Source organism: Urocitellus parryii, chromosome Y (genome assembly GCF_045843805.1).
Source record: "Urocitellus parryii isolate mUroPar1 chromosome Y, mUroPar1.hap1, whole genome shotgun sequence".
NCBI classification, from domain to species: domain Eukaryota; kingdom Metazoa; phylum Chordata; class Mammalia; order Rodentia; family Sciuridae; genus Urocitellus; species Urocitellus parryii.
The window spans coordinates 47,156,802-47,177,360 of record NC_135548.1 but is presented as its reverse complement, the minus strand read 5'-3'; positions in this window follow the sequence as shown (position 1 = coordinate 47,177,360).

The window sequence follows — 20,559 nt, the reverse complement described above, 5'->3', positions numbered from 1 at the left end:
GCAATCCATGCTGCTCTCTTCATGTTCCTTATTGACTTCCTGGTGATGAGCATCATGGTCTCCTGGTCTTGAGAATGGCCAAGCATTGCTCTGTGAATGTGGAAGATGGGCATGTGGAAGGCTCCAGGGAGGAGGGATCATTGAACATGTACTCGAATCCATGTGCCTGTTGAATGACCTGTTTTTTTATTTTTGGGTTTTAAGGGAGACACTGCCCTAAAACACTTCTGTGCAGCTGGGGTGCAGGCTTCTGCTTCATCTTGCAGGAAGCATTAACGAATCCTTTCCAGAAGACATGAGAAGAGAGAAGTGAGCCTCTGGTATCATGCAGGTTCCTTGCATTGCCCATGGGCTAGAAGAGAGAAGAGTTGCTTCATGAGATTTGATCCCCTTTTTCCTGAAAAGTTCCACACAGAGGTGAGTCCCCAGCATGTTTAGAAATCATTTCAGACACCTTTCTGGACGGAATTGAATCAGAGCCCCTGATGATGTGGAAGAGCTAAAGATGGGTTTGCTATGAATTTTCTATTTCATTCATCAGGGCCTGAGTCAAGTCAGTCATTGTGCTGTCAACACATGAGCTGCTGGTCAAATGTGAGGAAGTGGTCTTGCTTTATGAAAACACCACCCTGATTCAGTGAGCCAGAGGCAGCCTGCAGTCCCTGTTTTCCTGTAAAGGCAGATTGCTGTGGATGGCCTCTGGCCTCGTCATGCAGCCCTGCTCAGAGTAGGGGATTGAGGGACCAGGCAGATCCCTAGTTCCTTTTGACCTTTATTGCCATTGGGCCACCCCAGGGTCCTTGGACTCTACCTGGTCTTCTGGCCTGGGTCAGGGGATGTGAGGTTTTGAATCCCCCTCTGTGGCAGGATCCCAGCCCCCCAGCCACTTGAGGTCAGCACATCCTTCCCTAATTGTGTTAGAGTTGGAGACTTCTCCCACCCATCCTCATCCATGCTCATCCCACATTTTGTAGCTTGGCACCTGAGGACCTTTATTCATTGACTTAGTTGTTAGTGATGATGGTTACTAAGACTAAGTGACTCTTTCAAGTCACATCACTTGCATGGTAGGGCTAGAGCATGGATCTTCCTAATTGATTTCATGGGACTCTCTCATGGAAACTGTGACTGCTTCCTAGACACACACTCTACATTTGGAGTGTCAAAATTCTTGCCACTGCCTCCTTGGCAAGTGTATCTTGTCTTCTACGTGGGAATTTCACAAATATTTTCCTTTGGTTTGTGGAGGTCATGCAGAAGGGATTTCATTTGAAATAGCCCAAACAAGAAATACCAGTTGTCTTTTTCGCACATGGATGTGTGTAGTGAACACCCCTTTCTGTGTGCTTGCATGAGTTACTCCTTTGAATTTGTTGAAGAATGGTTGGCTGGGGAGCAAGTTAACGAGAGATGGATATCAATGGTTGTCAAGTATTCTGACGTGAAGAATGTATTGAGGATGTGAAGGCTTTTCTAGCCAGTTCCTATGGCTCAGTCAGGGATCAGTCAGAGGATTCTGTCTGGTAGACTCTTTGGCACAGATGTCAAAGTGGCCTGGTCTTACCCTGTCCAGGACTGAATGCTGAGCTTGAGTGGGAGCTTCTTGTCATTTCAAGCATTTCCATGAGTCTGTCCTCTGTTCTCTTGTATCCAAGTGGTTTCTAAAAGGAAAGCAGAACAAAAATTGAAAGTATGGTGATTGATTATTTTTACCAATGTTATTTCAATCCACTTTGTTTAATACGAAATTACCTTTATGCTAGTAAGATTTCATATGTGAGGAAATAATGAAAATATTGGGGTTAGGGGATGAGAATATGCAAATCAAACATTTTTGAGCACCAAGAACCGTTTTTTGTTTTTGTTTTTGTTTTTTTTTTTTTAACTTAAATAATATTAAGTGCCAGAGGACCACCGCTGCCATTCAGCCTCAACAACCTCCAGGTCCAGCCTCCAGGTGGCCCATTTCACCAGGGTGTGTGGGACCACACTGTCCTGGGATGAGAGAACAGTACCCACGGATGTTGACATCTCACAGAGTAGATATTGCCAGTGACAGTAGGGAGCTATTGGCACATGAGGAAGGGAAGAGCTCTCGGGATGGGAAGAGGGGGCCGCTTCGAGACTCATTGGGTATGGCACGAGGCTGCTGGGTGTGGTGTTGGCCTGGGCCCACTGAGTGGGGCAGATCCGTGGTCTGTGTTTCTGTACCCTCCTCTGTAGCCTGTGTTGGCAGCAGATCAGGGAATTGCGATCAGAAGTGCTCCCAGTAACACAGGCACCAGCCCCCAGAGTGTGTGCCTATCCGTTTCCCCACCTGGCCTGACTTAGTGCCTGTCTTGCCTCAGGGCTGAGACCCTACAATCTCTGATGAGGGTGTCTATGGTCCAGATCCAACCTGCATGGCCAACATGCTCAGACCTTCAGCTGGGTCCTAGGCTGCTGCAACCAAACTCTGTTAACTGGGTGGCCGACAACAGAGGAAGTGTCTTCCGTTGAGCTCCAGAGGCTCAACACAGTAGGTGTTGGGCTGTCCCAGTGCCATAACCCCTCCCAGGTTTCAAGGGGACTGTCTCCCCAACTCTCCCAGCCCTTGCCCACTCTCCTATTGCTGCCCACGATCTGTGGTTCCCATATGGGCATCCCGCCCTGGCTCCAACCTCACATATCCGGTATCCCCCAGTCTCCCTGGTATCTGGGTCCAGACTCTCCTCTTCCTACAAGAATATCAGATATTGGATTTGGTCCCAGTTGATGCTGTGTTCCATCATGTGAGCTCTTAGCTTCATCACTGTGCAAAGACTCTTTTCCCACACAAGTTCGCACGACTTTTGGCTGGCTAAGAATTTTCAGGCGACACTTTTCTAATGAGTACACATTCCTTCCTTCCGATCTCCCACCAGTGAGCATTCCTCGCACCCTTGTCCTAGTTCCTTTATGGCAGTTTCCCTCCTTATGGCTGAGAGGACCTAGTGACCCCTGAATTCACACATTCTCCTTAATCACCAACACACTGCAGAATTCTCCAGGGGGCCATATATGCTCCTGGAAGTTGGTGTTGGAAATAGTTCTCCATCCATTAATCACTCCCTCACTCACTAATGTCCTTGTGTCCTTGAGAAAGGCTCTCCCTTTCCTGGTTTTCCTGAATAGAAATCCTCTTGCCTCTTGGGTGAATAGGGTTATGGTTTGTGCAGAGGGTGTTGGTCCACTGAGCATCTTAGAGACTGTCCTTTATGGAGCCTAATGATCCTCACTGGGGAATGAGGCCAGGGTCCTAACTGTGGTTAGTTAGAGAGGGAAAGAAGGACGAGGGAAACTCAGATGTCCCTTCATGGCCCCTGGAGTTAGAGGACTTACCCCTTTGCACCTGGGATCAGGAGACCTCATTTCCTCGAGGACACGCACACTCAGACGTTAATCTTGAGTGTGGGTTCCTTTCTGGGGTCCAGGGCTGTTGTTAGCCACCAGGAATGACAGTGCTCTCCATGCTGAGTGGAGCCATTTTTGCCAGGAAAGAGAGCCCATGGTCACGCCTTGTGCAAAGCATCCCACGCCAGGGGCTCCCATGCCTACATTCCTGTCCTGAAAGGAAGCCACTCAGAGGCAAGGTGGGTCCAACCACCTCCCATGTGTTCACTCATCACTGTGTTCCAGCAGTCACCCCAGTGAACAGTCCTGATGGGATTGGATGTGGCTCAGAATGTCACCCTATGAGCTCTACCCTGCCACAGCTGCAGTTCTGCAGTGGGAGAAACTCAAAACCTCAAAACACATGCACATGAAAGAAAAGAGCAAGAGCCAGAGCCCAAACAGGCCAGGTGTGGCAAAGACAGCTGGAGTGCCTAGGTTGGGACTCAGAATTATGTCAGTGGGGTGGCATTGCTGCTGGCACCAGCATGATAACCGAGAGCCAGCCCTGCTCATTTTGGGGAGCAGTGTGTTGGGGAAGGCAGCAGAAATTGAGAGGCAGGATTGAGTTTGGCCCTAGGAGGAGGTTGGGTAAGAGGCCAGTGTGGGTTGGAGAGCCTGGGCAGATAGACAGAGGCCAGGGCACACCCCAAAGCCTGGAGACTGCACTTGATGTCCAGGGTTGTGAAACACCACTTCCCCTCTTACTCACAACTGAGAGCAAGGGGCATTGATGAGTTCAGTTTGTGTGCGGCTGCATCCAAGGTGGCTCGGCTAGGAACCTCTGTTTCCTTGACTCAGGAGGCTGGGAGTCCAGGCTCCACTGAGGCTCGGCTGGGAGGATCGGAGTCTGAGTTTATGCCTGTGTTCCCTGTAGGATCCATGTTGGCTGAGCCTCAGTGTTTTTGTAATGAGAGGATGGGTGACCGTCATGTCTTTATCACAGGACACACTTGCTAAATGGATTTGTTTGCTCTGAGGAGGAAAGAGAGAGGGGGGAGTGGTGCTGGAGACAGGGATGCAGACAGGGGTCATGGACTTGGCATAACTCAGTCTTGGAGGTGATATCCCATCACCTGTACCCACTTCAATTCCCATGAATCCAGAGGCTGAGCCCCCTTGAGGTGAGGGGTGAACCGGTTCTGGGCAGCAGGATGCTGTGGTACCTCGGAGTCTCTGTGAGACCCCAACACTAGACACACTTGGCCCTTTTGAAATCTTAGGAGAAGCCTTGGGAAGTTGTATGGCAGAGGGGAGCAGCCTCTGCATCTCAGTCCCCTCCAACTTGCCATGGTGTAGAGAGGGAACTGCAGCCACGATGGGACGGACATTGGCCATGTCCCTGTGTGGGACACAGGCCTGATTGAGTTAGGGTGCATTCTTTGTCTCTCCCTTTCTTGTGATTATCCCATCTCTACATTTGTGCTTTAGCCACCTGTGAGTCCCATCTCTGGTTTCAGAGAGAACAGAGGGTGTTATGGGCCAATAGACACAATAAACCCTAGAGATTAGATGCTACCCTACTTTCCAGAAAAGACTGGGCACACCATGAGTTGCACAATGATGGGACCAGGGTCCAAAAGCTGCTGAGAGGGAAGGACTGGTTGTGAATGCATTTTTGAAGGCTCCAAGCTGGAACTCTAGTGGCACCAAGCAGGGCAGATGCTGGTGGGGATGTTTGGGTAGTTGTTGGTGAACACCTGCGCACCTGAGATGGGTAGGCATGGAGGAGAAATCGGCAGCCCATAGCACTGTTGAAAGTGGTGTTATGTGAAAAGAGGCTCAGGTATGGGCACAGGAAATGACATCATTGCCTTGACAATGGATCAAACAGAACATGGAACCCTGGTATCCAGGCACCCACTTCACTGACCAAGCCATCCGAGCTCACTAGGTTGGAGCCACTGGAGGGAGAAGGATGTTCTCCTGTGGTTGCAGACAATGCCGAGCCTCAGGCTCCCAGGAATCTCAGGGGGGCCAACTAGCCCTTTTGTGGATACACTGGGTGAGGCTTCATCTTAGACGCCAGAGCCTCTGGCGATTGTCGCAGAGGAGCTCAAGAGTAACAGTGAGTAGCACAGGGCAGGTGAGCCCAGCAGGCCCTCTAGTCTGATCCCTGATGAATGGCCCAGGACTCCTATTCTGACTCTGTGTGTGTGTGTGTGTGTGTGTGTGTGTGTGTGTGTGTGTGTGTGTGTTTGTACTGATGGGAACTGTCCCATTGTGCTTTGACTCTAGTGTATTGGCACAAGTCATTTTTCTGTTTGTCACCATTTCCATTTTGAACCCACCATTCTTGGTCCCAACCCAGGGTGAAAATGATCAGAACACGGAGGAGCCCTTCAGGGTTCAGAGCCTTGAACCTTACAGGCAGGACCAGCTTAGGAATGAGCTCCTGCCTGTCATTTGTGGGAGGAACCTACATTTCAGCAGCAACATGGGGTTAATCTCCTGGGATTTCATCCCCACCCAGCAGGTGCTGGATCTCTTGTTCCCAAAACAGCCACCTTCTTCAGTCTTTACTCCTGGTGCCACTCCACATCCTCCAAGGGGACAAGAACCTCAGGTTCTGGATGGATGTTGTAGAATGCCCACAGAGCCAACTGCCAGGCTGGGTGGGGTGCAGTTGCTGGGCTTTGCTGATGTTGTCATCCCCCACAGTTCTTGGAACCTTCTGTGGCAGTGGCATCCAGGACCCCAGCAGCTGTGAGTAGCAGCTCCTCACTGCTTCACTCCAGCGAGCAGGTGGAAGACAGCCACGTTGTTCACGTCCTCCTAGAGGGACAGAGCCTGAGGGAGACAAAGCGCATCCCGGTAAGCCCGACAGCAGGGCTGCCTCCTGGGTGTCCACACAGTGGAAGGCAGGAGACACAGCCAACCCCAGGGCTATGGTGGGAAATAAAGAAGAGAGAGGTCCGTCTTAAGGGCTTGACCTGAGGAGGGAGAGCATCAGCATGCCCAGCTTCAGTGGTGAGTGGGCCTGTGTATTGTGGGTTTTGCAGGCCAGAAGTGCAGACGGAAGTGCTGTGGACAGATGAAGGCAGAGATATGTCCAGGGTGCAGGCTGCAGTGCCTAGAACTTGGTATTCTCAATGAGTGAAGTTGGAGCAGAGGAGGTGGCAGTGACTTGTCACATGTGTAGGAGGGGATGTGTTCCTGGTGGCAGGGAAGAGAACCTCCTTAGCATGACTAGGTGTAGGAATTTGGGGTCGGGATCACCTGGGGGGTCATGCCAAAGCTTCGGAATGTTAGGCTTTGCATGTATGTAAATACGGAGCTAAAGGGGTTCTTGGCAGAATTTCTATGGATGTGCAGTAGACACGCTAATGCTGCAGGTGTCCAGCTGCAGAGGAGACATGTTCAGTGACTGCCAGTGCTGAGTCAAGTACATCATGACAACCAGACCCGCACCGAGCTTCCAGAGGCCAGGGCCTCTCAAAGCTATCATGAAGCACTCAAGTGCACACTCTTGTATCTGAGTCTGTTTTGTGTCGTGGCAGTCAGGACCCCAATTTTCAGTGCATCTGCCTCTTCCACCCACAAAGGCAGCCTGCATCCCAGATCACACTTGGTGCGCAGATCCCTGGCCCATTGCTCTCATCTCAGTGAGATGAGAGTGTGTCTGTGCATAGGCAGTTTGGTCCTTTGACATGAGTGGAATGTGGCTCCCCAGGGGGAGGGGAGATGGCAGGTACAGGCAGATATTTGTACCAGGATTGTTCTAGTAGCACATTGCAAGAACCCAGGTGGTATATGGAGGACACACTCAGGTAGCAGGATAACAAGATTGTGCCCTTGTATATGTAGCTGAGATTTCTCCTGAATGTTTGACCACAGTCTTCTGGGTAGCTCTTCTAAAAGCCATTCTCTGATGACATTTGTCCCACCCTGATCCAGGTGACCTTTCAGGAGACGGTGACAAGCCTCATCCGCAGGGCCTTGGACCAAAATTTGTTGCAGCATGAGGATGTGGACAACTTTGAGCTGCTGTATATGATGTCTGAGGATGAGAGTAAGTAGGACAATCAGACAGTGGGGAGACATGATCCACAGTGGGCTCAGGATAACTGACAGCCAAGAGAAAGTGGGCCTTGGCCCCAAAATACCAAAGTGTGATGGGCCTGGCGGAGACTCTCAGGGGTTGTGGGTGTTTTGTGGTATAATCCTTGAGTGCCACCTAACAATTCTCTCCACTTCGCTCTGCAGAAATCAAGGTCTCTGACCACTCACTCGTGTGTCTGTCCATGAATCTGGGAATACAATCTTTCATCGTGAGGAAACGCCCCCAGGTCAAGGGAAAGGAGGTAAACACCTACCTTATTCAAGCTGTGCATGTGCTGCCATTCCACTCCGACCTGAGGAAATAAGAAGCCTCAGCACCTGGACATATTTGCTGGAAGCCCATAGAGCCAACTGACAGTCTGGGGTGGCTTTCTGTTTCTGGGTTTGCTGATGTTCCATCCCCCACAGTTCTCAGAATCAACCTGCAAGTCCTCCAGCCCGCTTTCCCACAAGCAGGTGGGAGACACCTGCTTAATTCGTGTCCACTTAGAAACACAAAGTCCAGAGATGGCCAAGAGTGTTCTGGTAAGCCTGGGAGCAGGGGTGTCCCGTGGTGCTTACACCTGGGTGGGGAGCAGACACTGGTCCAATACCATGGACTACTCATGCCCTCTTGAATTTGGAGCTTCTGGATGATCAGGAGGATAGATGGGAATCAAGAAGGGAGAGGTCAGTGTGAAGGGCTGGAGCTGAGATGAGCGAGTGCAGCAGCTTGTCCACTGCCATGTCTGAGGGAGTCTGTGTGTCAGGTGGCAGCATGCAGTCCAGAAGGGCAGGGACAGGTATGGGTGACAGATGAGAATAGGACAGGAACTAGGTTGCAGGTTCCCTTGTATGGGATGCTGACGTCTATGGAGGAGGACAGCAGTGTGAGGTTCTCCATGTTCCTTGAACAAGGAGCTGAGAGAGTCTCTCTGCAGAGTCGATATGAATGTGGAGCAAGCACACTAAATGTCCAGGTAACCCAATGACCACCCTTTCCGGATGAGGTGCCCTCCTATATCCCAGCCAGCACTGAGCCTCTGGAGGCCAGGAGCTCTCGTGGCTATCTTTCAGCTCTCCTGTGTGTGGTCATGTTCCTGGGTCTGTTTTTGGCCCTGGCAATCCAGACCAAAGCCTCTAGGTTTTGTGCCTAGGCCATTCCCAATGCCGCCTGCATCCTCGGGCAGACCTGGGATCTTGGAGGCTATTGTCCCATTCCTCCCAACTTGTGGGATGAGATTGCATCTGTATGCAGGTAGTGGGGTCCTTTCACTCCGAGAGGAGTGCAGCTCCACAAAGAGCAATGGCAGGCCCAGGAAGTCCTATGTACAAGGATTGGGCTAGTAGCCTGTGGGAAGAGCCCACACGATGAGCAGGAGGTCAGCCCCGGGTAGTAGGGTCATGGATGTTGCCCTTGTATTTAGAGTGGAGGTGCCTCCAGAATGCCCCTGCCCACTGTCCTTGAGTAGTCACTTCAAGGCCCATTTCCTGAAGGCCTGTCTCCCATGCTGCTCCAGGTGACCTGCCACGATAGGGCTCCTGTCGTCATCCGCAGCGCCCTCGACCTACACTTCCTTACTGAGGAGAATCCAGAGGATTATGAGCTGGGCCAAATCATCTCTCGCCGTCAGAGTAAGTGAGACAATCAGATAGCAGAGAGCAAGGGTCAGGATGTGGACTCAGGTCAACTCTTAGCAACAAAGAGTAGTCTCTGACCCCCAAGAACACTCCAACAGGTGTGTTGGGTTCGTGCACAAAGCCAACTGCACTTCTGCTGGTGGAAGGTCTTGAGGTCCAATGGTATACCCCGGTGGATATTGCGGCTCCCCACCAGGTGCCTTCCCCTGGACATGAACAGGCATCCAAAGCTGACATCTTTGAGGAGTGAGGAGGAAAGCCTCTCTCCAGGAGCAGTGTGTTTTCATGGTCTGGGATAGGAGTGGTTTCAAAGGAACATGGGAATGCATGGGCTAAAGAGGGAACTGGCATTTTGTGGACTGAAGCAGTACTATTGAAAGCCTTCTGTGTGACCAAAAAAACACTGCCTGGGCAGAGCATTGCCAGGATTCTAGCAAGCAGTAACAGGATGAAATTGGGAAGAAAACACAGCCTGGGAGACAGCCTGAATCATCTGTTTTTGCATAAATTCCATGGTCTTACTCACCTGAGTCCACTAGGCAAGGAGTGATCACAATAGCCAGGTTGTGATCCCTAACTAAAGTCAGATGAGGGCTTCCTGAGCACGTAGCCACAGAGCTCATCTGATAATAATGCCAGCGCTTTTTCGTTGGTTGGTTGGTTGGTTTTTGTGAGCCAAACACCACAGCAGCCATTATCCCAGCCTATGTACCCTGAAGACCACCATCCCTATGAGTCCTAGGATCACTTGTCTCCTATCTTAACCTACTGTTAGGTTAGTAGAGCCTATGGAAGAGGAAGTCTGTCTGGGGCCTTGGTAGCCTAAGAAATTCATAGCAGAGATCTCCACATCCAACCCAGAAGGGATGGAGAACAGGCTCTAGGTTAGAGGAGGGCGACAGGAAACACATGTTCAGAGGAAGGAGAAGCGGCTGTTGTATTCCCCCACTCGGGGTCATGGCACCACTGGGCCATACACCATGTTGGAGGGAAGCAGTCCCTTTGCTGGTCTTTGGAACCATTGTTCTCAGTAGGGCAGTATTTGGAATGTGGCCTCCATTCTCAGAAGCCTGGTTCACATGGAGGCGGGCTCCACCAACGCAGAAGCATGGCTCTAACGTGGTATCCGCGCTGGTCAGCCTGTCCTCACTGTGGCCATACTTGAGGAAAATAACTCAGAGGAGGAATCCTAGGCCTTTTTTCTCTGGGTTTCATAGCTTTCTCTTTGGTTGTGCACTGAGGCTGTCCATAAAGCTCTAGTGTGTGGCAGTGGAGAGCTCCTCAGCCCTTGCCACAAAGGCATAGACTGGGAGAGAGAGAACGAGGCTGGCAGAGAGGGAGAGAGAGAAAGATGGAGAGGGAGGACCTCTCCTTGGAGAATGAGGATTCAGTGGAGCCAACAGGAACAAGGTACTGTTGCCCAGGGCACAACCCTGTTTAGGTCTTACTCCAACCATGCTCAACCTTTCTTCCAGTCCCTCCCACCCCCCAGTAGTGTATTCATCTTGAATGAGAATTTCATGTTGACATCAGAGCACTCACCATCCAATGCTTCCCTCCAAACCCACCTATGAAGATGGCTCATGTGGGGACTGAATCTTCGGCACAGGAGCCTTTTGTGGGAGATTTCAGATGCAAACCCTAGTGGTGTGCTTTGGCAGATGCAAGAGGACCTGAGATATTCTGGAGTCCAAAGCCTTCGGTAGGAACAGACATTAGGTCTGTTGAAGTGCTCTGCCTAGTTCTTCCTCAGGGAGGACTGTGGAGGCTGTCTTTGTTGGTATTGGTGCTGAATTGGAGAGCTCTCAGGTGTGTGGCTCTGGCCTTTTCTGGCACAGGCTCTCAGATGTTGGCGTGTCCTAGGGAGCACCTCCTGAGTGCCACCTTCTTTTTGTACACCCCTCTCTCCCCAGAGCTGAGGATTCCAGCAGAGGCCAACGTATTTTATGCCAAGAATCCTCACAAAAAATCCAACTTTGTGCTGAGGAAAAGGAGCCTCTCCCAAAAGAATGATGGGTGGATCGAGCCTCAACCTCCCTCTCGTCCTGCAAAAAGGCTCCTGGCTCCTGAGGATGCTTGCAAAACCATTCTGTTGCTGTGTGCCTGGGCGGGGCTGAGGCAGCCCAGGAATATTTACATTGATTACTATTTTCTTCAAAGTTTGAATCTATAGTTTGCCATTGTCCTTGACCTTGTTTAGTAACACAGTTGTTACTCTATCCTGTATTTGTTGTTTCCATTAATATATTATTATTATTTTAAAATATATATGTTTTTGTTACCTGATCTACTGTGATGATTTGAGTATACTAAATGTAGCAGTGATTCCTAGAGGACACATCCAAACCAACAGGAAGGAATGTTTCATTCTATCAGCAAGAACTTTGGTTTATAGGAGTTTGGCAGATGGCATTATCTGAGTCAGTTTTCCAATGGGGGCAATGAAGTATCAGCTGTGATGGTACAAACACAAACAAAGACACACAAACACACACAAGAGCACACACACTCACTGAGAGATAGATAGACAGATGGAGTTGGTCTCTGCTGAAATACTTTGGAGACATGGTTCTGATTTCTCCCCTTTTGGAGTATTTTCAATTGCACAAGGTGTCTTGCAAATGAACCCATGTCTGAGGAAGACATGCATGTGTACTTCACATGCCACTTTTCACATAGCAGGAAGGTCATGTAATCTTTTTCATGCAGCTGTCTTTTGACTGTGAACCATCCCATGAGGTCAGCTGTGGAATTTTCAACTTGTAGCATCACAATGGGGATCCACTCTTTGGATTTGGGGATATTTCCGATTTTCTTGATTCAGATTGGAATGATATATATATTAGTTTTTGATGAAAATTCTGCATTTGATGGTAATGAAAGTCGTGCATCTAGGAATCTGTAGAGTGCAGACAATGAATGGATGCCTACTGTTGTCTGGACTGGTCTGAAAAGTCCTGTAGCATCTGAGCATGTGTGAGGGCTGTACAGGTCTTGCCAAAAGTCCAGGTCAGATGATCCTGCACAAAGCTGAACTCCTAGTGGTCTCCACAACAGTGTAAGGGCCAAGGAGGAACTCACTTCCACACAGAAGTTGGGAAGCTACCTTATGAAGGTGATCATAGATACGGGATTATTAATATATCCAGGTTGGCATCTATTATTTTTTTAGCTTTTGACTTTCGCAGCTGTGGGCATCTTGACAACCATCAACTCCCTGTAAGCACAGACAACTCTATAAGAACCTGAGGATAAATTTCCCTGTGCATGTCCCCTTGTGAAACTGCTTAAGCACCGCCTGGTTTACACACAGGTGGAATTTCTAGGTCAAAGTGTGCATGTTTACTTCTTTGACTAAGCACTGCCAGGTGGCTCTTCTGCATAGCTCTACCTGTGGCCAGGATTGTATTATCTAGCTTTCTAACTTTTGCAGGTTGAGTAGATACATAGTGGGAGCACACTGTTTTTGTTGGTATTTTTCTTGGTATCTATTCTGATGCTTTTCACTGGGGGATTTTTTCCTGTGAAAATGGGCTTCCTCTACTTGACCTTATTTTCTTCTTTTTAAAATTTTTTCAATGTGACTTTTTAATTTTAGTTTTATTAAAGACATTGCCCCTTGCTTGCATAGTCTATATCTAAAGCACTAGTCCTTGCTCCAAGGCCCAGCTTGCTCTCAGCTGCCCCAGGAGGGGAACAGTCTTTGGCGGTAGACAAGAGACGCCCCTGCAGGGGGCACAAGTGCTTTGGCCCTCTGGTGTCTTGCCAGCAGTGCTTCCCATGCTCACAGAGGGTTTCAGACACTGAGTCAATGGTCCAGGTGGTCTTTTGTTCAGTCTGATCTCAAATTGAGCTCCTCTGAGAGGTCATATTGAAGTCCTTGTGTGTACCTGACCCATCATTTTAAACAATATTCCAAGTTCACTTTTTGTGTGTACGTGGGTTCTGGGGATTGAACCCAGGGCCTTGAGCCTGTGAGGCAAGTGACCTACCTGAGCTACACCCTCAGAGACCCCTGTAAAAGTATTTCCCCTTTGCCTCGGGGTCTAAGTTGCCAAGGCTGACCTCAAACGTTCCTCTTGCCTCAGCCTCCCTGGTGGCTGGCATGACAGGCATGCACCTGGGACTGTCACACTCGAGCCTGTGATGGGAACTCATGTGCATCTGTCCAGGGCTGAGCATGGTTAGGCAGAGCTGTGCTCCAGGCTCCCTGCAGGGCTGTGGAGGCTTCTGCTGCCCAGCAGCCCTGGTGCCATGGCCAGGGCTCCTCCCAGCCGAGGGCAGGCAGCTGCCCATTGCTGTAGGCTGACCTTATTTTCTTCTTATGGCACTGGAGTATGTTGTATGGTTTGTCCATTAGGAGTCTAACAGGTCCTCTAGAACCTTCAAACAATTAGTAAAATTCCTGAACAGTAAGTGAGCGCGCGCAGAAATTGGGCTAATATTTTGGGAAGAACAATGTTGGATGATATATTCATGGCTTGAATATATCATCCAACATGAAGTTATATTTTATTACTTACAAAATAATAAAATAATGAAGCAATACCATGGGCTGAGCTAAAATAGATCCTTAGGATCTTAGGCATTCTGTAATAAATCTGTGTCACTTGAAGTATAGAGTTGATCGACTCTGAGTAATGAAACAGAAGTAAAGGTATCAAAGCCAATGATCATCTGTTTCCAATTTTCTGTGATTTGGTTCAAGTGGTAAAGTGGTGATATTTATTAATAATGGATCGAATAGGTTCATAATTGTTTTAGAGTACAATTAGATGCCTTCAAACTTTAGGCTACATGGGCACATTTGAGAACGGTTCCAGCCATTCTCTCATCCTTTGGGTCATTCCCCTCCTATGTCCTGTGAGACATTTTCTATGTGAGGCTTTAAGAAGAAGAAGAGAATATTCTGTAAAGAAAACCTTGTGATCTGTGCAGTATGAAGTTGAATGGATTCATTCAGAAATCAGAAATTCTATTGAAAGATACTTATTGGCATGAGCCAAATAAAACCTATTTTTAGGCATCCTGGTGAAGACAAGGTTTTATCTTTATGTCTCATTTTCTATGTTTTGTTGTTGTTGTTGTTGTTAGAATGAAATTCATATGTTGCCAGACCATTCTATCAGATGTGTAACTAGATGCCATTTAAATTACCCACTTTTACATGGTAGACAGTTTTTAATGAACACTGCCTGTCTGCACCTTTTTTAAAAACAGGACTGGGATCAGAAGCCCAAATACCAATGGTTAGCTGGAGCATATTTTTCATTTGGCCTATCTGTCAGTATTCCCTGAGGTCATCTGTGCAATCAGCTTCGTTACTCCTGCTCCCTCACTGGATTTCATAGAAACCATATGCTATGTATGAATCAGGGACACCAATCCCACAACATAGCATTCTTGGAATATCCAAAGTCCCACTTTTCACTTCGCCATGCCTGAGATCAGCAGTAATATTTATCAGCAAATGTGAGATTTTCAAAGATCCAATTCTATGTGCTCCTTTCTCATAGAGCCTTAGGCAGGGATATAGCATACATAAATATTAAGTAAAGTCCATAGTTTTTAAAATGTCATCCATTGAATAGTTGACACATGTCTGAGATACTTTTTATTTTGGAGGAGGTATTATTTAATAGGGAATTCCAACAGCTACCTAATAGTGAAATGAGAAGTCTTGCATCCATTTTATTTTGTTTCTGATGATTTTTATGAGTAAGGGTAAGATACTTCCTTGTTCTGATGCAGATGTTGCCCACTTTTGTGAATGGATGCGGGGTGTCACCTACTACTTGCATATCTGCATATTGGGCTTGACACTGCTATCGTACTTGGTAGTTGGCAAAAAGTCAATACTGAAGTTAAGCTCTTGTGTTCTAGCAGCAGAGCTGAAGATCCTTGATGTGCCACCTTCTGCAATCCATGCTGCTCTCTTCATGTTCCTTATTGACTTCCTGGTGATGAGCATCATGGTCTCCTGGTCTTGAGAATGGCCAAGCATTGCTCTGTGAATGTGGAAGATGGGCATGTGGAAGGCTCCAGGGAGGAGGGATCATTGAACATGTACTCGAATCCATGTGCCTGTTGAATGACCTGTTTTTTTATTTTTGGGTTTTAAGGGAGACACTGCCCTAAAACACTTCTGTGCAGCTGGGGATGCAGGCTTCTGCTTCACCTTGCAGGAAGCATTAACGAATCCTTTCCAGAAGACATGAGAAGAGAGAAGTGAGCCTCTGGTATCATGCAGGTTCCTTGCATTGCCCATGGGCTAGAAGAGAGAAGAGTTGCTTCATGAGATTTGATCCCCTTTTTCCTGAAAAGTTCCACACAGAGGTGAGTCCCCAGCATGTTTAGAAATCATTTCAGACACCTTTCTGGACGGAATTGAATCAGAGCCCCTGATGATGTGGAAGAGCTAAAGATGGGTTTGCTATGAATTTTCTATTTCATTCATCAGGGCCTGAGTCAAGTCAGTCATTGTGCTGTCAACACATGAGCTGCTGGTCAAATGTGAGGAAGTGGTCTTGCTTTATGAAAACACCACCCTGATTCAGTGAGCCAGAGGCAGCCTGCAGTCCCTGTTTTCCTGTAAAGGCAGATTGCTGTGGATGGCCTCTGGCCTCGTCATGCAGCCCTGCTCAGAGTAGGGGATTGAGGGACCAGGCAGATCCCTAGTTCCTTTTGACCTTTATTGCCACTGGGCCACCCCAGGGTCCTTGGACTCTACCTGGTCTTCTGGCCTGGGTCAGGGGATGTGAGGTTTGGAATCCCCCTCTGTGGCAGGATCCCAGCCCCCCAGCCACTTGAGGTCAGCACATCCTTCCCTAATTGTGTTAGAGTTGGAGACTTCTCCCACCCATCCTCATCCATGCTCATCCCACATTTTGTAGCTTGGCACCTGAGGACCTTTATTCATTGACTTAGTTGTTAGTGATGATGGTTACTAAGACTAAGTGACTCTTTCAAGTCACATCACTTGCATGGTAGGGCTAGAGCATGGATCTTCCTAATTGATTTCATGGGACTCTCTCATGGAAACTGTGACTGCTTCCTAAACACACACTCTACATTTGGAGTGTCAAAATTCTTGCCACTGCCTCCTTGGCAAGTGTATCTTGTCTTCTACGTGGGAATTTCACAAATATTTTCCTTTGGTTTGTGGAGGTCATGCAGAAGGGATTTCATTTGAAATAGCCCAAACAAGAAATACCAGTTGTCTTTTTCGCACATGGATGTGTGTAGTGAACACCCCTTTCTGTGTGCTTGCATGAGTTACTCCTTTGAATTTGTTGAAGAATGGTTGGCTGGGGAGCAAGTTAACGAGAGATGGATATCAATGGTTGTCAAGTATTCTGACGTGAAGAATGTATTGAGGATGTGAAGGCTTTTCTAGCCAGTTCCTATGGCTCAGTCAGGGATCAGTCAGAGGATTCTGTCTGGTAGACTCTTTGGCACAGATGTCAAAGTGGCCTGGTCTTACCCTGTCCAGGACTGAATGCTGAGCTTGAGTGGGAGTTTCTTGTCATTTCAAGCATTTCCATGAGTCTGTCCTCTGTTCTCTTGTATCCAAGTGGTTTCTAATAGGAAAGCAGAACAAAAATTGAAAGTATGGTGATTGATTATTTTTACCAATGTTATTTCAATCCACTTTGTTTAATACGAAATTACCTTTATGCTAGTAAGATTTCATATGTGAGGAAATAATGAAAATATTGGGGTTAGGGGATGAGAATATGCAAATCAAACATTTTTGAGCACCAAGACCCGTTTTTTGTTTTTGTTTTTGTTTTTTTTTTTAACTTAAATAATATTAAGTGCCAGAGGACCACCGCTGCCATTCAGCCTCAACAACCTCCAGGTCCAGCCTCCAGGTGGCCCATTTCACCAGGGTGTGTGGGACCACACTGTCCTGGGATGAGAGAACAGTACCCACGGATGTTGACATCTCACAGAGTAGATATTGCCAGTGACAGTAGGGAGCTATTGGCACATGAGGAAGGGAAGAGCTCTCAGGATGGGAAGAGGGGGCCGCTTCGAGACTCATTGGGTATGGCACGAGGCTGCTGGGTGTGGTGTTGGCCTGGGCCCACTGAGTGGGGCAGATCCGTGGTCTGTGTTTCTGTACCCTCCTCTGTAGCCTGTGTTGGCAGCAGATCAGGGAATTGCGATCAGAAGTGCTCCCAGTAACACAGGCACCAGCCCCCAGAGTGTGTGCCTATCCGTTTCCCCACCTGGCCTGACTTAGTGCCTGTCTTGCCTCAGGGCTGAGACCCTACAATCTCTGATGAGGGTGTCTGTGGTCCAGATCCAACCTGCATGGCCAACATGCTCAGACCTTCAGCTGGGTCCTAGGCTGCTGCAACCAAACTCTGTTAACTGGGTGGCCGACAACAGAGGAAGTGTCTTCCGTTGAGCTCCAGAGGCTCAACACAGTAGGTGTTGGGCTGTCCCAGTGCCATAACCCCTCCCAGGTTTCAAGGGGACTGTCTCCCCAACTCTCCCAGCCCTTGCCCACTCTCCTATTGCTGCCCACGATCTGTGGTTCCCATATGGGCATCCCGCCCTGGCTCCAACCTCACATATCCGGTATCCCCCAGTCTCCCTGGTATCTGGGTCCAGACTCTCCTCTTCCTACAAGAATATCAGATATTGGATTTGGTCCCAGTTGATGCTGTGTTCCATCATGTGAGCTCTTAGCTTCATCACTGTGCAAAGACTCTTTTCCCACACAAGTTCGCACGACTTTTGGCTGGCTAAGAATTTTCAGGCGACACTTTTCTAATGAGTACACATTCCTTCCTTCCGATCTCCCACCAGTGAGCATTCCTCGCACCCTTGTCCTAGTTCCTTTATGGCAGTTTCCCTCCTTATGGCTGAGAGGACCTATGACCCCTGAATTCACACGTTCTCCTTAATCACCAACACACTGCAGAATTCTCCAGGGGGCCATATATGCTCCTGGAAGTTGGTGTTGGAAATAGTTCTCCATCCATTAATCACTCCCTCACTCACTAATGTCCTTGTGTCCTTGAGAAAGGCTCTCCCTTTCCTGGTTTTCCTGAATAGAAATCCTCTTGCCTCTTGGGTGAATAGGGTTATGGGTTGTGCAGAGGGTGTTGGTCCACTGAGCATCTTAGAGACTGTCCTTTATGGAGCCTAATGATCCTCACTGGGGAATGAGGCCAGGGTCCTAACTGTGGTTAGTTAGAGAGGGAAAGAAGGACGAGGGAAACTCAGATGTCCCTTCATGGCCCCTGGAGTTAGAGGACTTACCCCTTTGCACCTGGGATCAGGAGACCTCATTTCCTCGAGGACACGCACACTCAGACGTTAATCTTGAGTGTGGGTTCCTTTCTGGGGTCCAGGGCTGTTGTTAGCCACCAGGAATGACAGTGCTCTCCATGCAGAGTGGAGCCATTTTTGCCAGGAAAGAGAGCCCATGGTCACGCCTTTTGCAAAGCATCCCATGCCAGGGGCTCCCATGCCTACATTCCTGTCCTGAAAGGAAGCCACTCAGAGGCAAGGTGGGTCCAACCACCTCCCATGTGTTCACTCATCACTGTGTTCCAGCAGTCACCCCAGTGAACAGTCCTGATGGGATTGGATGTGGCTCAGAATGTCACCCTCATGAGCTCTACCCTGCCACAGCTGCAGTTCTGCAGTGGGAGAAACTCAAAACCTCAAAACACATGCACATGAAAGAAAAGAGCAAGAGCCAGAGCCCAAACAGGCCAGGTGTGGCAAAGACAGCTGGAGTGCCTAGGTTGGGACTCAGAATTATGTCAGTGGGGTGGCATTGCTGCTGGCACCAGCATGATAACCGAGAGCCAGCCCTGCTCATTTTGGGGAGCAGTGTGTTGGGGAAGGCAGCAGAAATTGAGAGGCAGGATTGAGTTTGGCCCTAGGAGGAGGTTGGGTAAGAGGCCAGTGTGGGTTGGAGAGCTGGGCAGATAGACAGAGGCCAGGGCACACCCCAAAGCCTGGAGACTGCCCTTGATGTCCAGGGTTGTGAAACACCACTTCCCCTCTTACTCACAACTGAGAGCAAGGGGCATTGATGAGTTCAGTTTGTGTGCGGCTGTGCCAAGGTGGCTCGGCTAGGAACCTCTGTTTCCTTGACTCAGGAGGCTGGGAGTCCAGGCTCCACTGAGGCTCGGCTGGGAGGATCGGAGTCTGAGTTTATGCCTGTGTTCCCTGTAGGATCCATGTTGGCTGAGCCTCAGTGTTTTTGTAATGAGAGGATGGTGACCTTCATGTCTTTATCACAGGACACACTTGCTAAATGGATTTGTTTGCTCTGAGGAGGAAAGAGAGAGGGGGGAGTGGTGCTGGAGACAGGGATGCAGACAGGGGTCATGGACTTGGCATAACTCAGTCTTGGAGGTGATATCCCATCACCTGTACCCACTTCAATTCCCATGAATCCAGAGGCTGAGCCCCCTTGAGGTGAGGGGTGAACCGGTTCTGGGCAGCAGGATGCTGTGGTACCTCGGAGTCTCTGTGAGACCCCAACACTAGACACACTTGGCCCTTTTGAAATCTTAGGAGAAGCCTTGGGAAGTTGTATGGCAGAGGGGAGCAGCCTCTGCATCTCAGTCCCCTCCAACTTGCCATGGTGTAGAGAGGGAACTGCAGCCACGATGGGACGGACATTGGCCATGTCCCTGTGTGGGACACAGGCCTGATTGAGTTAGGGTGCATTCTTTGTCTCTCCCTTTCTTGTGATTATCCCATCTCTACATTTGTGCTTTAGCCACCTGTGAGTCCCATCTCTGGTTTCAGAGAGAACAGAGGGTGTTATGGGACAATAGACACAATAAACCCTAGAGATTAGATGCTACCCTACTTTCCAGAAAAGACTGGGCACACCATGAGTTGCACAATGATGGGACCAGGGTCCAAAAGCTGCTGAGAGGGAAGGACTGGTTGTGAATGCATTTTTGAAGGCTCCAAGCTGGAACTCTAGTGGCACCAAGCAGGGCAGATGCTGGTGGGGATGTTTGGGTAGTTGTTGGTGAACACCTGCGCACCTGAGATGGGTAGGCATGGAGGAGAAATCGGCAGCCCATAGGGCTGTTGAAAGTGGTCTTATGTGAAAAGAGGCTCAGGTATGGGCACAGGAAATGACATCATTGCCTTGACAATGGATCAAACAGAACATGGAACCCTGGTATCCAGGCACCCACTTCACTGACCAAGCCATCCGAGCTCACTTGGTTGGAGCCACTGGAGGGAGAAGGATGTTCTCCTGTGGTTGCAGACAATGCCGAGCCTCAGGCTCCCAGGAATCTCAGGGGGGCCAACTAGCCCTTTTGTGGATACACTGGGTGAGGCTTCATCTTAGACGCCAGAGCCTCTGGCGATTGTCGCAGAGGAGCTCAAGAGTAACAGTGAGTAGCACAGGGCAGGTGAGCCCAGCAGGCCCTCTAGTCTGATCCCTGAAGAATGGCCCAGGACTCCTAT